This window comes from Myxocyprinus asiaticus, chromosome 19, assembly GCF_019703515.2.
Source record: "Myxocyprinus asiaticus isolate MX2 ecotype Aquarium Trade chromosome 19, UBuf_Myxa_2, whole genome shotgun sequence".
Taxonomy (NCBI): Eukaryota; Metazoa; Chordata; class Actinopteri; order Cypriniformes; family Catostomidae; genus Myxocyprinus; species Myxocyprinus asiaticus.
This window is the reverse complement of record NC_059362.1, coordinates 11,263,268-11,276,966: the sequence shown is the minus strand read 5'-3', so window position 1 is coordinate 11,276,966 and position 13,699 is coordinate 11,263,268.

Here is a 13,699-nt window from a genome sequence, read left to right as displayed (position 1 = left end):
TCGAGTCACTCTGTGAGAATTATTTCAACATAAATGTATCATGTTAGGTTGTGTGTGGACTTGTTTTAACCACAATGCTTTGCTGTAAGTAATGATGTGCCATTTCCCACATTCTGTTTATGTTTCATGAAGTAATACGTGAAAATGATTGCTCCCAAGTAATATACTTTACATGCATGTTTTTGCCACATTTTCATTTATTGCCTCATGAAACAAACAGAATATGGGAAATGGCATGTCATTAATTACAGCAGATGACTAAACCAGCCCCAAAACAAACTAACAAGGTGCAGAGTTGTTGAAATATTCCTCACAGAGCCACATGAGCTTGTTTTTCACTCACACAGAGAAGTTGTGTGTGCACACACACACTGTCTTTGAGGCTGCCCGAGTCCCTGACTGAAGGAAATAAGCCACAGGCAGTCAGAGATTCTCAGCTGCAAGCAAATAAACCGTAACAAATTATTGGCAAAATATCAGCAGTAATTCCATTATCGGTGCAATAATAATATTTTGATTTGCCTGGTTATTGGCCAATAATATATTGGCGGCCGATATATCGTATATCCCTACTTTATGCTTTTACCTTAGGCAGTTTTCTAAAAAAAAAAAAAAAAATTCACATCTGTGAGCTTACTTGTGTGAATTATCCAATGTTATATCTTAGATGTCCAGAACAAAATATGTGGTCCAGTAGGAAAAGCATGCTAAACAAATAATCAGAAATACTTGTTATCGATAAAGGGGATAATCTCAGCTTTTAACGACACCTTTATTGAGCTTCTAGTCCACTCAGAGGCCGAGATATTCGATGAAACAATGGGGTTGGTGCATGAACTAAAAATTAGACTGAATGTCTATGGACGAGCACATCTTGCAACCATCTAGTGGAAGAAAATAAGACTTTTTGGAGGGAGATGGAGAGAACAGAACCAGAATTACATGCTTACAGAGTTAGGGAAAAAAAGGATTAAAAAAAAGATCTATTCATCATAATATTGTTAACATATACAAAATTATTTATAAATAATTGGAGTCTTTTTTAATTACTTGGAGGATTTCTAAAAAAATAAAATTGACACATTTTTGCCAATTACTCCACAGTATTTGTAAATGGTGAGCTTTTAAATTTGAGTGTGAAAATTGCAGACAGCGGTCCAAAAATGCACCAGAAGAAGAGGTTTAAGCATTTAATTTTTATTTTGATAGACGTGGGACACAAAACTTTTCAGAATATGCTGCAGCTCACAAAAATTACCATAAAATACACCACAAAAGCACCACAAACAATTATAGAGGTTAAGGAGTAGGTGTAGGGTTGAGGGATCAAAAATATTGAAAAAAAAAAAATATATAGTAAAAATGTAATTATAGAAATGCAGTATATTTACAATTTAAAGGATTCATAAGTATTTTTACATTTCAAAAGCTGTAAATACTTTCAAATATTTACATTTTAAATGCTGTCAATACATCCATATTATATGAGTTTACTGTATGATGTTTAAATGTTACATAAAAATAGCTTTTAATAATAATCAGAGTAGGCTGGAAAAATTGCTTAAATTTAGGTCTTTTCTTCACACAAACCCATCACATGCTTTTAGAAGAATTATATACTGCATAAGTACCTTTTTGTCCTTTTTGGAGCTTGACAGTCAGGATCCCCATTCTCTTTCATTATATGTAAAAGAGCAGTCTGGACCTTTTGCATAATATCTCCGGGTGTGTTTCATGGAAGAAAATCAAATGAGTTTGGAAGGACTGAAGGTGAGACTATGACGGAATGATATAGTTTTTTGAACTACATTATACCTTTAAGAAAGACTATAATGTTGGTGAAGAATAAGTAGTAGTGTCTCAGTATTGCTGTAGTTAGACATCAGCTTTAACACTGGCAGGAAACATTTTCCTCTCTCAAAGTACTGAAAGCAACCTAGACTCTGAGAACCAACCAGAGCTTTCCAAATGGTAAGGAAAGTTTCAGAGGCCATTGTCCAAACTTTTAAGGTTTGAGACAGAAATGTTGTGCTTGAAATTCTTATTTGCGGCTATTGCTTTTCCCTTTTCAGCAACTGTAGGTCACCCAATGGACAGATGACATGCTACCAATTGCTGCTAATTACGTACAGCTATCATTTTGCACATTTTATACAAGTAACAAATTATATAATATGAAATATAATACAGTCCACTATACAGGTGCCAACGATTTTGTAGGATGCCAGTTATTTGGGATTGTGGGTCAAATACATTGAATATCTATTGAACATTATTCTTATTCAGATTACATAACAACTGGGTCCCTTTCCAACACAAACATCCAGCCCTGTTTTAAGATATTGTCTTGGAATAATGTTTTCACAAAGTTCTGAAAAGTTTTGAAACAGATGTATCGCTGCTTGTGTAAATGTAAATAGTTCTAGACATTTAAAAAAATGGAGTGCCATCACTTGACACGTGCCATGTGTCTGTTGTTTTTAATTTAAGTAGAGATCTAGCAGATTTCAATGATTTCATGATTATAAAAGGTGGAAACATCCATAGGTGCCTTATAATCAGTGGTGGAGACTCAAAATGATTTGCATGACATTTTGAAAATGTTGCTAATGGTGAGGACTGGCGAAACCCTGCAGTATTTTTGTTTTCTTGCGATATGGGCCGTTTCATGCATTTCAGATCATTTGATAATTTAGGGCCCCGGAGATTTTTAATTAGATGCATGATCAGTGGATCAGCTGATTTAATTTGACTGATATTGTGAGACTTTTTGTTTAGGGATGTGATTTTCACATCGTGGATTATTGTGTTCTGATTTATGGGTTCTGTTTTTGATAGAAAACAGCTGTGTGATAGTGATGTGTTCAGTATACATTTTGGGAAATTATTAAAGGCTATTAAGAGCAGTATCCATTTGGAAGTCTATGGGGCCATTCACACAGGACACATTCTTGCATTCAAAAACAGCTAGACGCAACAGAGCAAAAAGGAACACAATGCAGGTGTATCGTAACATGCTTTTGAAAGTTTAAGGGACCATTCAAACCACACACATTTTGTGCTGTTTTTAAAACGTTTTTTTATGTAAACAAGCACTAGACGGACATCTTTGACCGTCATTTTTTAGACACCATGTCAGGTTGAAAAGAACTTCATCTTTTAAAAACGCTATCTCGAGAGACCTGCATTCTGTTCAGTTCATTGCGTCTAGCTTTTTTTTTTTTTTTACACAAGAAAGCAGACCGAACCAGGGCTTTGTGTGGGGGGGGGCTTTTTGACCATTAGGGTTGGCAATAGGGGTGATCGTTTCCCCATCTGTCTGAAGTAGGTATTGCTGCAGGCTGGAGATCTCCAAATGGGGCAGAATCTCCAAAAGAGGGTAAGGTTACTCCAGAAGGGCGTAGGGCAACTTCTAAAGGGTGTTGCGCCAACTCCAAAAGGTGGCGTCACTTACACACGTGGTTAGGGAAAGGGTTAGGTTAGGGGCTCCCTATATCTTTGTTGGCTGTTTGGAGTTCCCGCGCCTTTTTGGAGCTCTGTCTGCAGCTACATCCTTCTCATCCGACCAGGAGAAGGGTGCCCTCGTCAGAAGTTTCTGCGGGGCACAAGAAAAATCTGGGGGGCATTGCCAAGGGCAGTCCTTACTTAGACCCGGCCATCAACCAAACGCGTTTTTGCAATCATATGCTTTTTAAAAATGTGTCTCAAGACACTTGTGTTCTTTTCTGTGTGTTGCATTGTGTCTAGCTTTTTTAGCGTAATAACAAGTTTGGTCTGAACGGCCCCTAAATGTTTCTTTTTACTTGACATGCTGTCTTAAAACACTGGCGCGCGTCACTGATCAAATAGCGAGATCCATTGTAATGGTAAAAAACATCTTTCTAGCGTGTTAAATGCAGGTAACTTCAGTTTTGATATTTATCTGTCCTCTGTTATAACTTATGAGGCCTTCAAATCGTTCATCTCTGCAGAATATAATATACGGTATTTAGAGTGCTGTTAATCACCAGTGTCCACCTCTCGTGTGCTCACACACTCTACCAGACTTGCCAGAATGTGCAATAGTGTATAAATACACAGCAGGCACATTGTGTCATTACCTCTTAATGTGTGCAATTAAAGGCAGGACACTATAGTACTGAGTCTCTCTGCGATCAGTTTGAGGCAAACAGAGCAATTTGTCATGCCTTTCTACTATGCAGCAGCTCTAGTGTGACTTTCTGAATTTCAGACGAGACACTTTCAAAAAACCATTTATTGTGAAAACATTTTATTAGGAAATATCAAAACTAGCCTTGTTGGCCACATGAGCGCAAGTCAGCTGTAATACAATTTATTTATTCACCATTTCCCCTGATAATATTTACATTCTATAAAAGTATTTTTTAAGTTGTGGCCCTACAAAGATTTTAGACACTGTAGGACCATTAATTCACACTGAACCCTCCTATGGTATTGAAAAATAGCACCTCCCTTTGGTATCCGCAGTCATTTTTGACGGTCAATTTTTTTTTATGATGATAATGATACCATTTCTTCTTCCCTGATGTAAAAACAATGAAATTATGCATTTCTTTTGGGATTTTATGCTATTTTTATCTTATTTACTTTTTACCATTAATCTGCATATACAAATAAGCACATTTTTTAAAGAAAAATATTAAAAATTCAGAACCTACACTTCTATAAGTTGAAACATGAAGAAAATATGAGAATGTGACATAAATTGGGCAGACTGCTGCCATCTGGTGAACAAAATATAAATAACATGGCTTGAAAACCATGTCATGCCAGTAACAGCCAGTAGATGGCTTTAGCCACCTACTATGTATTCTGATGGCTTGTTGTAACCTAATTTTATATTTTAGCACAAGATATGCATTTGGATATATATTTAGACATTATCAAACTATTATTTGTCAAAGTTTAACATTTTAAATTGATTTGAAGTGTCAGTGTTTGCAGTTAATGTCATTATTCTTGCAATCAAACCTGACCATGGCATTACAAAGTGAAGACAGAATAAGCATTTTTCTACCAATAATTTATTTCAACATTAAAATGTAATAACTCAAAGTAAATGCATAATAATGTCAAGAAAACAGAACATCAAGAAACAGAAATGAACTGCAAAGAGTATAAAACAGAAGAATCAGAGTAAACATTTTGCAATTTCAAACGTTCTATAGTAAAAATGTATTTAGCAAGCGTGTGTGTGTGTGTGTGTGTGTGTGTGTGTGTGTGTGTGTGTAGAGAGAGAGAGAGAGAGAGAGAGAGAGAGAGAGAAAAAGAGAGTGTCAGACTGCTGTCATCAGCTGGAAAACAACAGATGGCTTGTAATGCCAACAATGACCAAAAGATGGCTGTAGAACCCCACTTATTGATGCCCTGGTTCTCCACGTGTCTGTGTATATACTGTGTGTGTGTGTGTGTGTGTGTGCGTGTGTGTGTTCTGCATTGTGAGTATGTTATCATCTCACCCCTTCATTTCTGAATGTGTGTATTTAGTATTATGATTTATTGTTTTTTTGACAAAAAAAAAAAAAAAAAAAGAAAAGAAAGAAAAAGGCTCTGTGTTGTTGTCTCACCAGTTCATGTTTGTGTGTGAGTGGGTTTGTATGGTTTGCACTGAGGATGTTTTAGAGTCTAACCCTGTAATTTCTGTCTGTTTTTTGTTTTTTTCTACATTGTGGCTGATTTATTGATTGTATTTGACGGATAACAAAAAATTGCTCTGTTTTTTGGTCTTTCCCATTCATATTTTTTATAACCACTTAGACTTATTGAATCAAGCCTATTTTTTCTTATTTTTTATGTTTAGATGGCAAATGGAGTAAAAGTCACCAAGTCTTATACTGCTCAGATAAAGGGAAAAAAAAATTAAATGAGGAAAATTTATTTTGGTAAAAAATGACCGAATTCCATAGGAGGGTTAAAAGTCTGTGAATCCAAGATGGTTGACAAAGCGAGATAAATTTTGATTCTGAATATAATCCATTCAATACTGAAAAGTATCATTACAAAATAGTTCAAAATAACAAAGATGTCCTGGTTACCTGATGGAGGGAACGAGACATTGTGTCGATGTAGTGACACTAGGGGTCACTCTTGGGAGCCCGAGACACCTCTGGTCTTTGATAAAAGGCCAATGAAAATTGCCGAGTGGTATTTGCATGCCACTCCCCCGGACATACGGGTATAAAAGTAGCTGGTATGCATCCACTCATTCATGAGACAAGGTCCGGCCATTTCAGCGGGTAGTTCAGCGTTGTGGCAGGAGGAATACAACGTCTCGTTCCCTCCATTAGGGAATGGAGGTTCTGCAAGTAACCAGGACATTCCCTATCTGTCACTCACTCGACGTTGTGTCAATGTAGTGACACTAGTGGTCCCTATACGAAACGCCACAACTGGCTGAACTGTGATACGTGAACTGGCGGTGTGTGACGAGCAGACTACTGTGTGCCTCGTAGCCAGTGCACCAGGCCGACATGTAACCTCCCCCAACATAGTTATGAGTGTCGAACGGCCCTTTGGGGACAAGTCGACTACCCAAAAGATAGAGACAGGCTAACCCAGTCGTGGCCTCTTTTCCCCTTCTTTTTTTCCACTCCCTAAAAAAGAAGGGGGATTATTCCGACACAGCGGAGACCACACCTCGCCCAAGGGGGGGGGGGTGTATTTAAGTGGAAAAATACGTCACATGGTCTTGACGACCAAGTGGAGAGGAAGACGCATTTTGCCAACAGGGAAACAAATTAGCGGAAGATATACATCACATGGGGTTACCTTACAGAGAATCGCCACATGCGGAGCACCTACCCCAGAACAGGGCTCTTAGTTAGCACGTGTACTGGGCCGGCAGTGAGTCTCTCCGAACACTCAACTGCTACAGGGCTCGGAGGAAGTCAGCTAGGGAACATAGTTTGTGAACACTACTGGGAATTAATGGCGCACGTCTTCAGCTCAAAAGAGGTGGAAGGTGCAACGTGCAAGCGATACACCTGTCCAGCTATCCTGGGCTTATCCGCTTGTATTGCGTGCCACTACCTGGGATGAAACCAGTTCCACCCAGAGGTTGAAGCACCTTGCAAATGTGTTGGGTGTTGCCCAGCCTGCTGCTCTGCAAATGTCTGTTAGAGAAGCACCCCTGGCCAGGGCCTAGGAGGCCGCTACACCCCTGGTAGAATGGGCTTGTAGCCCTACCGGGGGCGGCATGTCCTGGGCGTGATATGCCATAGCTATGGCGTCAATGAGCCAGTGGGTGATCCTCTGCTTGGAGACAGCGCTTCCTTTCCGCTGTGCACCAAAGCAGACAAAGAGCTGCTCAGAGATCCTAAGCTCTGCGTGCAATCCAAATAGATGCGTAAAGCGCGCACCGGACACAGCAACGATAGGACTGGGTCTGCCTCATCCTGGGACAGTGCTCACAAGTTCACCACCTGATCCCTAAAAGGGGTCGTGGGAACCTTGGGCACATAGCCCGGTCGGGGTCTCAGGATCATGTGAGAGTAGCCCGGACCGAACTCCAGGCACGTTTTGCTGACAGAGAATGCTTGCAGGTCATCTTCCCTCTTGATGGAAGTGAGCACAGTCAGGAGGGCAGTCTTCAAGGAGAGTGCCTTAAGCTCAGCTGACTGCAAAGGCTCAAAGGGGGCTCTCTGTAGACCCTGAAGAACTACAGAGAGGTCCCATGAGGGAACGAGGCACGGTCTGGAGGGATTCAGCCTCTGGTGCCTCTCAGGAACCTGATGATCAGGTTGTGCTTCCCTAAGGACTTACCATCTATTGTGTCGTGGTGTGCTGCTATGGTGGCAACGTACACCTTCAAGGTGGAAGGGGACAGCTGCCCTTCCAACCTCTCCTGCAGGAAGGAAAGCACTAACCTGACTGCACATCTCTGGGGGTCTTCCCATTGGGAAGAACACCACTTAGCGAACAGACACCACTTAAAGGCATACAGGCGCCTCGTAGATGGGGCCCTAGCCTGAGTGATCGTGTCTACCACCGCGGGTGGTAGACCGCTTAGGTCTTCCGCGTCCCGTCCATGGGCCAGACATGGAGATTCCAGAGGTCTGGTCGTGGGTGCCAGATGGTGCCCTGTCCCTGAGAAAGAAGGTCCTTCCTCAGGGGAATTCGCCAGTGGGGGGGGGGCTGTCGCAAGGAGCATGAGGTTCGAGAACCACATCTGGGTGGGCCAGTAGGGTGCTACCAGGACGACCTGCTCCTCATCCTCCCTGACCCCGTTAAGGGAAACTATTTTGATGACTGGCTAATCCTAGCTCACTCTCGGGACATGTTGTGCACACACAGGGACTTGGTACTGTCACACCTCAGCCGACTAGGGCTTTGGGTCAACGGGGAAAAGAGCAAGCTCCTCCTGGTTCAGAGCATCTCTTTCCTCGGTATGGAGTTGGACTCAGTCTCTTTGACAGCGCGCCTCACGAACGAGCGCACCCAGTCGGTGCTGGCCTGTTTGAAGGCATTCAAACAGAAAACAGCGGTTCCACTGAAATATTTTCAGAGGCTCCTGGGGCATATGGCATCCTTAGCGGTAGCCACCCCGCTCGGGTTGATGCATATGAGACCGCTTCAGCACTGGCTTCAGACTCGAGTCCTGAGATGGGCATGGCGCTGTGGGACACATTGCGTGGTCATCACACCAGTCTGTCATCGTCTTTTCAGCCCTTGGACCGACCTCTCGTTTCTACGGGCAGGTGTTCCCCTAGAACTGGTCTCCAGGCACGTCGTAGTCATGACAGACGCCTCCAAAACGGGCTGAGGCGCTGTTTGCAACTGGCACGCAGCCGCAGGCTTGTGGACGGGCCCGCGACTGCATTGGCACATCAACTGCCTCGAGTTGTTGGCAATTCTGCTCGCCCTGCGGTAGTTTAGGCCATTGGAGCCAGCAGCACTTCAAGTCACTGCGAGCCACTCACATCCCGGGCAACCTCAACACTACAGCAGATGCACTGTCATGGCAGGTTACCCTCAGGGGAGAGTGGAGACTCCACCCTCAGGTGGTCCAGCTGATTTGGAGTCGATTCAGACAGGCACAGATGGACCTGTTCGCCTCCCAAGAATCCTCCCACTGCCCGCTCTGGTACGCCCTGACCGAAGCCCCCCTCGGCATAGACACACTGGCACACAGCTGGCCCCCTGGCCTGCGCAAATATGCGTTTCCCCCAGTGAGCCTACTTGCACAGACCCTGTGCAAGGCAAGGGCTGCCTCTGCGACCTTCTTGAAGACGTGAGGACACAGGGACAGGCCAAAAGGGAGGACCTTGTACTGATACGCCTGACCCTCGATTTCAAACCGCAGGAAGGGTCTGTGTCGAGGTAGGATCGAGACGTGGAAGTACGCGTCCGTCAGGTCTACCGTGAACCAATCTTGATGTCGGATGCTCGCCAGAATGCGTTTTTGCGTCAGCTTCTTGAACGGGAGTCTGTGTAAAGTGTGAAAAGACGTTCCGTGTGTGCTGCTCTTTTAGAGAAATACACTCTTTTAGAGAATTAAACTCTTTCAGAAAATATACTCTCTTTTTTCTGCCGCAGCGCCCAGGGGCGTTCTCTGCAGTGCACCAGTGCAGAGGGAGAAGCCGCTGAAATGCGCCGTCAGATCCAGCAGAGGTGAATGAACAGTAGAAATTCAGCTCAGTGAGCATGACTGTTCGGCTCCGAAGAGAAAATCTGAATGAGTGGTTGCATACCAGCTCCTTTTATACCCGTATGTCCAGGGAAGTGTCATGCAAATACCACTCGCCAATTTTCATTGGCCTTTTATCAAAGACCAGAGGTGTCTCGGGCTCCCAAGAGTGACCCCTAGTGTCACTATATCGACACAACATCGAGTGAGTGACAGATAGGGAACAGACAATTTTACCCCAAACGTGTACTATCTATATTTATGTCCAGTAGCATTGGTCTTCTCGCATCAACCTGGACTGAAATCAATTGCGAGACTATAAAGAGTCCAAATTTGTTTTGTAAACAATTTATGTATTGTTTTATAACTTGCAATATAAGAAACAAAAAAATGTGTTCGTGCTATATTTCTTTAAAATAAAAAATAAAAAAACGGCACTTGGTTTGATATTCTGTGAAATAATGCGATATAAAGACATTTTTAAGTGTGACTTTAGTGTCCAAATACTTTTTGGGGCCACATCGCCAACACATTACAGCTGATATAAGCTCATCGTTATGAAAAATGCTGCCACTTTCGGTTTAGTGATACTGCAGGGAAGCCCTTTAATAGGTTTTGTTAGTTTGCGATTCTCCTCTTTGAGGATCAGTTGCTCCATAATGCAAAGATGGCTATTGTTCTATGAACAATGCCATTATTTATTTTAATTAAACTGAAAATGTGAAACAATGTAAACAGCTGTTTAAAATAAAAACTCTTTGAGACATTTGAGAGGTTAAAATTGGTGCTTAATTTGTAAGAGAGGTGTGTCGGATTCATATCATAGATTGGTTTTATCAGGACAATCAACACGCACACGTACACACACTCACACAAAAAAAAACAATATGTTCATTATTGAAAAGGCCTCAATGTCTGCAGCCAAAAAGGCACGATTCTCTTTTTCAGTCAAGCCAATTGCTTATAAATAATAAAAATAACCACAAACCCTCCTCTCCCTTTTCATTTGTCAGTTGTCATCCTATTTAAAGCTTCTCTGCAAAGAAATCATAGTATTGTAGGCAGCTGTATGAGTGTTCAGCTGTGTTAAAGTTCAGTACAGACTACTGTGTCGTTATCTGTACAGCAATAACCTGAAGGATTTCATTAAATGATCATGGTGCAGACACAATTTGACATCCTTGTTTTGCTGGTAGACTACATATGAAAATAATGATTCCTTACATATAAAAATGTTATGCGTAATCAGACAGAACAGGATGTTGATGTCTGTCTGTGGTGCTCTGTTCACTTTTCTAAATGTGAGATGGGATTCCAGGCAGTTTTTCAATGTGTTCACAATTGGCTACTTCATTTTCCCATCTAAGGTCAATGACTACAAAATGAACAGAACTAGTTTATTTTCTCAATTCATCAAGGGGAGGGATTTTCTCTTTTTGTTTTGACAAAAAAACAACAACAAAAAAAAAAAACAAACAAAAAAAAAAAACACCTGTTCTGAAATAATGTTGTTTGAATAAGTGAGACCTCTCATAAAATATCAAACGGGCTATAACAGAGTTTTTGAGAATGGTTAAGCTTAAAACTTGTTTTTAATCATTAAATATATCAATAATGAGGATGAATCTAATGCCAAATATACATTTATAAAAAAAAAAACATTAAAAAAATAATTATATTGATAAATTAATATATGCCTAATTATTTGTATTTTTTTTCTCTAACCAATGTTTTTTTTTTTTTTTTTCTCTAACTAATGTTTTGATTTGAACTTTTGTCTAAATTATTTTATAAAGCTGTGACAGCATGCAGGATGGTAAAAAAAGAAAATGAATGTATGATTTGATGTTTCATTGCTGTTAGTTGTTTTGGAATTTTTCAAATGGTTTGGTATTTGTACAATGAATTTGCCTTTTTCTTTATAATTTATTGAGTCATATTCATATCTCTAAATATATCAAATGTTGGGGGTTTTGCAGATGAGGATACCATGAAAGGTTTGGTCCTTCTCTGCTTTCTTAGTTTTGCTTCAGTATTTTGCCTAATATCTGATTTGATCAATCTGCCTCTTTGAATAACTGAATATTAAGTATGATCATTTGTTGTATATAGAACTCCTATTAAACTTTTTTGAAGAAAGCCAAAAAAGGTATTTTGTCATTTTGTCACGCGCTGCTTGTTTCCGTTTGTTACAAATAAGTCATCACTTGACTTGAAAATTAAAATTTTAGTAAGCATCCTTTCCCAATTTATATGACTTATGCAAGTTTGATAAATTACATTTGTGAGAGAAAGGGGTGGAGTTATCTCTCTCTCTCTCTCTCTCTCTCTCTCTCTATATATATATATATGTTTTTAACTATAAATTATAAATAATTCTCATTACTGCAACGTGCATATCATTAATAAAATTAGACATGAAAGAAAATTTTAATAATTATTACATGCCAAAACTGTTAATTTAGTTCTTAATATACAGTATATATATATATATATACACACACACACACACAGCTCTGGAAAAAATTAAGAGACCACTGCAAAATGACCAGTTTCTCTGGATTTACTATTTATATGTATGTGCAGTGATGGGCAGTAGCTTTGCCTTAAATAGTGAAGCTATTAGCTTAACTACATTTCTGAATAGCGAGGTGGTAGCTTTGCTAGTTTTTTAATTAAGTAGCTTTTCATTAGCCATGCTATATTTTTGATTAGGTAGCACATAGCTTTGACAAAAGTTACACCACTACATCATACATCACACTTGTGTTTACTATTGACAGTTTTGAATCAGAACTAAAGATGTCAAACTCACAAATGAATCGTTCATCTGAGTCGGTGAACTGGTCACACGTGATAGCAAAGCAGTCTTTATATGACTCAGAAAGCTCACGCATGTGCTACTGAATCATTGGGTGTGCGCACTCACTTGCCAACACGTTCACGGAATATTTTAAAATATGGAAAATAATGATAATGCTGGATGCAGTGGATCTCCAATCAATGGAAACCAAACCTGCAAATGTGTCCCATCATTCGCTTGTAATGAAGAAGGTCTTTATTAAAGTTCAACACGTGTACAGCTTGTAAACGACTTCTGCAGGAAAAAATGTTACCACCAAAAGAGTATCAAAATACTTAGTAGCCTACATGAAAACACATCAGAAAAGTACCATGGCATTACCATGTTTTTTTGGGCATGTACCATTACCTGGGGGCACCATATTTAGACAGTGGAATATGAATAAGTTAATCGTATAGTAATGTACCATAGTAGTACCATGGTATTCTTTGAAGTACTCTGAAGCACCATGTAAAGACAGAATTGTATTTAAATATGGTAATTGTATCTCAAAGTACCATGGAATAACCATCTGATACCATCAGATATCACATTGTTGTTGCCCAGATGTGCTCTCACTCACTCACTCACTCACTCACTCACTCACTCTGTCACTCACTCTGTCACTCACTCAGTCAGTCACTCACTCAGTCACTCACTCAGTCACTCACTCTCACACACACACACACACACACACACACACACACACACACACACATGTTGGTGCAGCTATCCTTATGAGGACTCTCCATAGACATAATGATTTTTATACTGTACAAACTATAGATTATATCCCCTAACCCTAACACTAAACCTAACCCTCACAAAAAATGTTCTGCATTTTTACATTTTCAATAAAACATCATTTAGTATGTTTTTTTTAAGCAATTTGAATTATGGGGACACTAGAAATGTCCTCATAAACCACATTTATAGCATAATTCCCTTGTAATTACCAGTTGTAACCTAAAAAAAAGTCCTCGTAAACCACTTAAACCTACCCACACACACACACACACACAGAAGAAATGTGCCTCTGATCAGAAGTAGTCAACTGGTGGCCCACGGGCCAAATTCGGCCCACCAGTCATCTGGCCCTACGACTGATTTTTTATTAAATTTTCTCGCCATCTGAAATACCAGAGTGCTCTCTGTGCAAAACTCAGTGTTCATAGGCGTGAGCTTCAGCAATCAGTGATGAGTTTAACAAC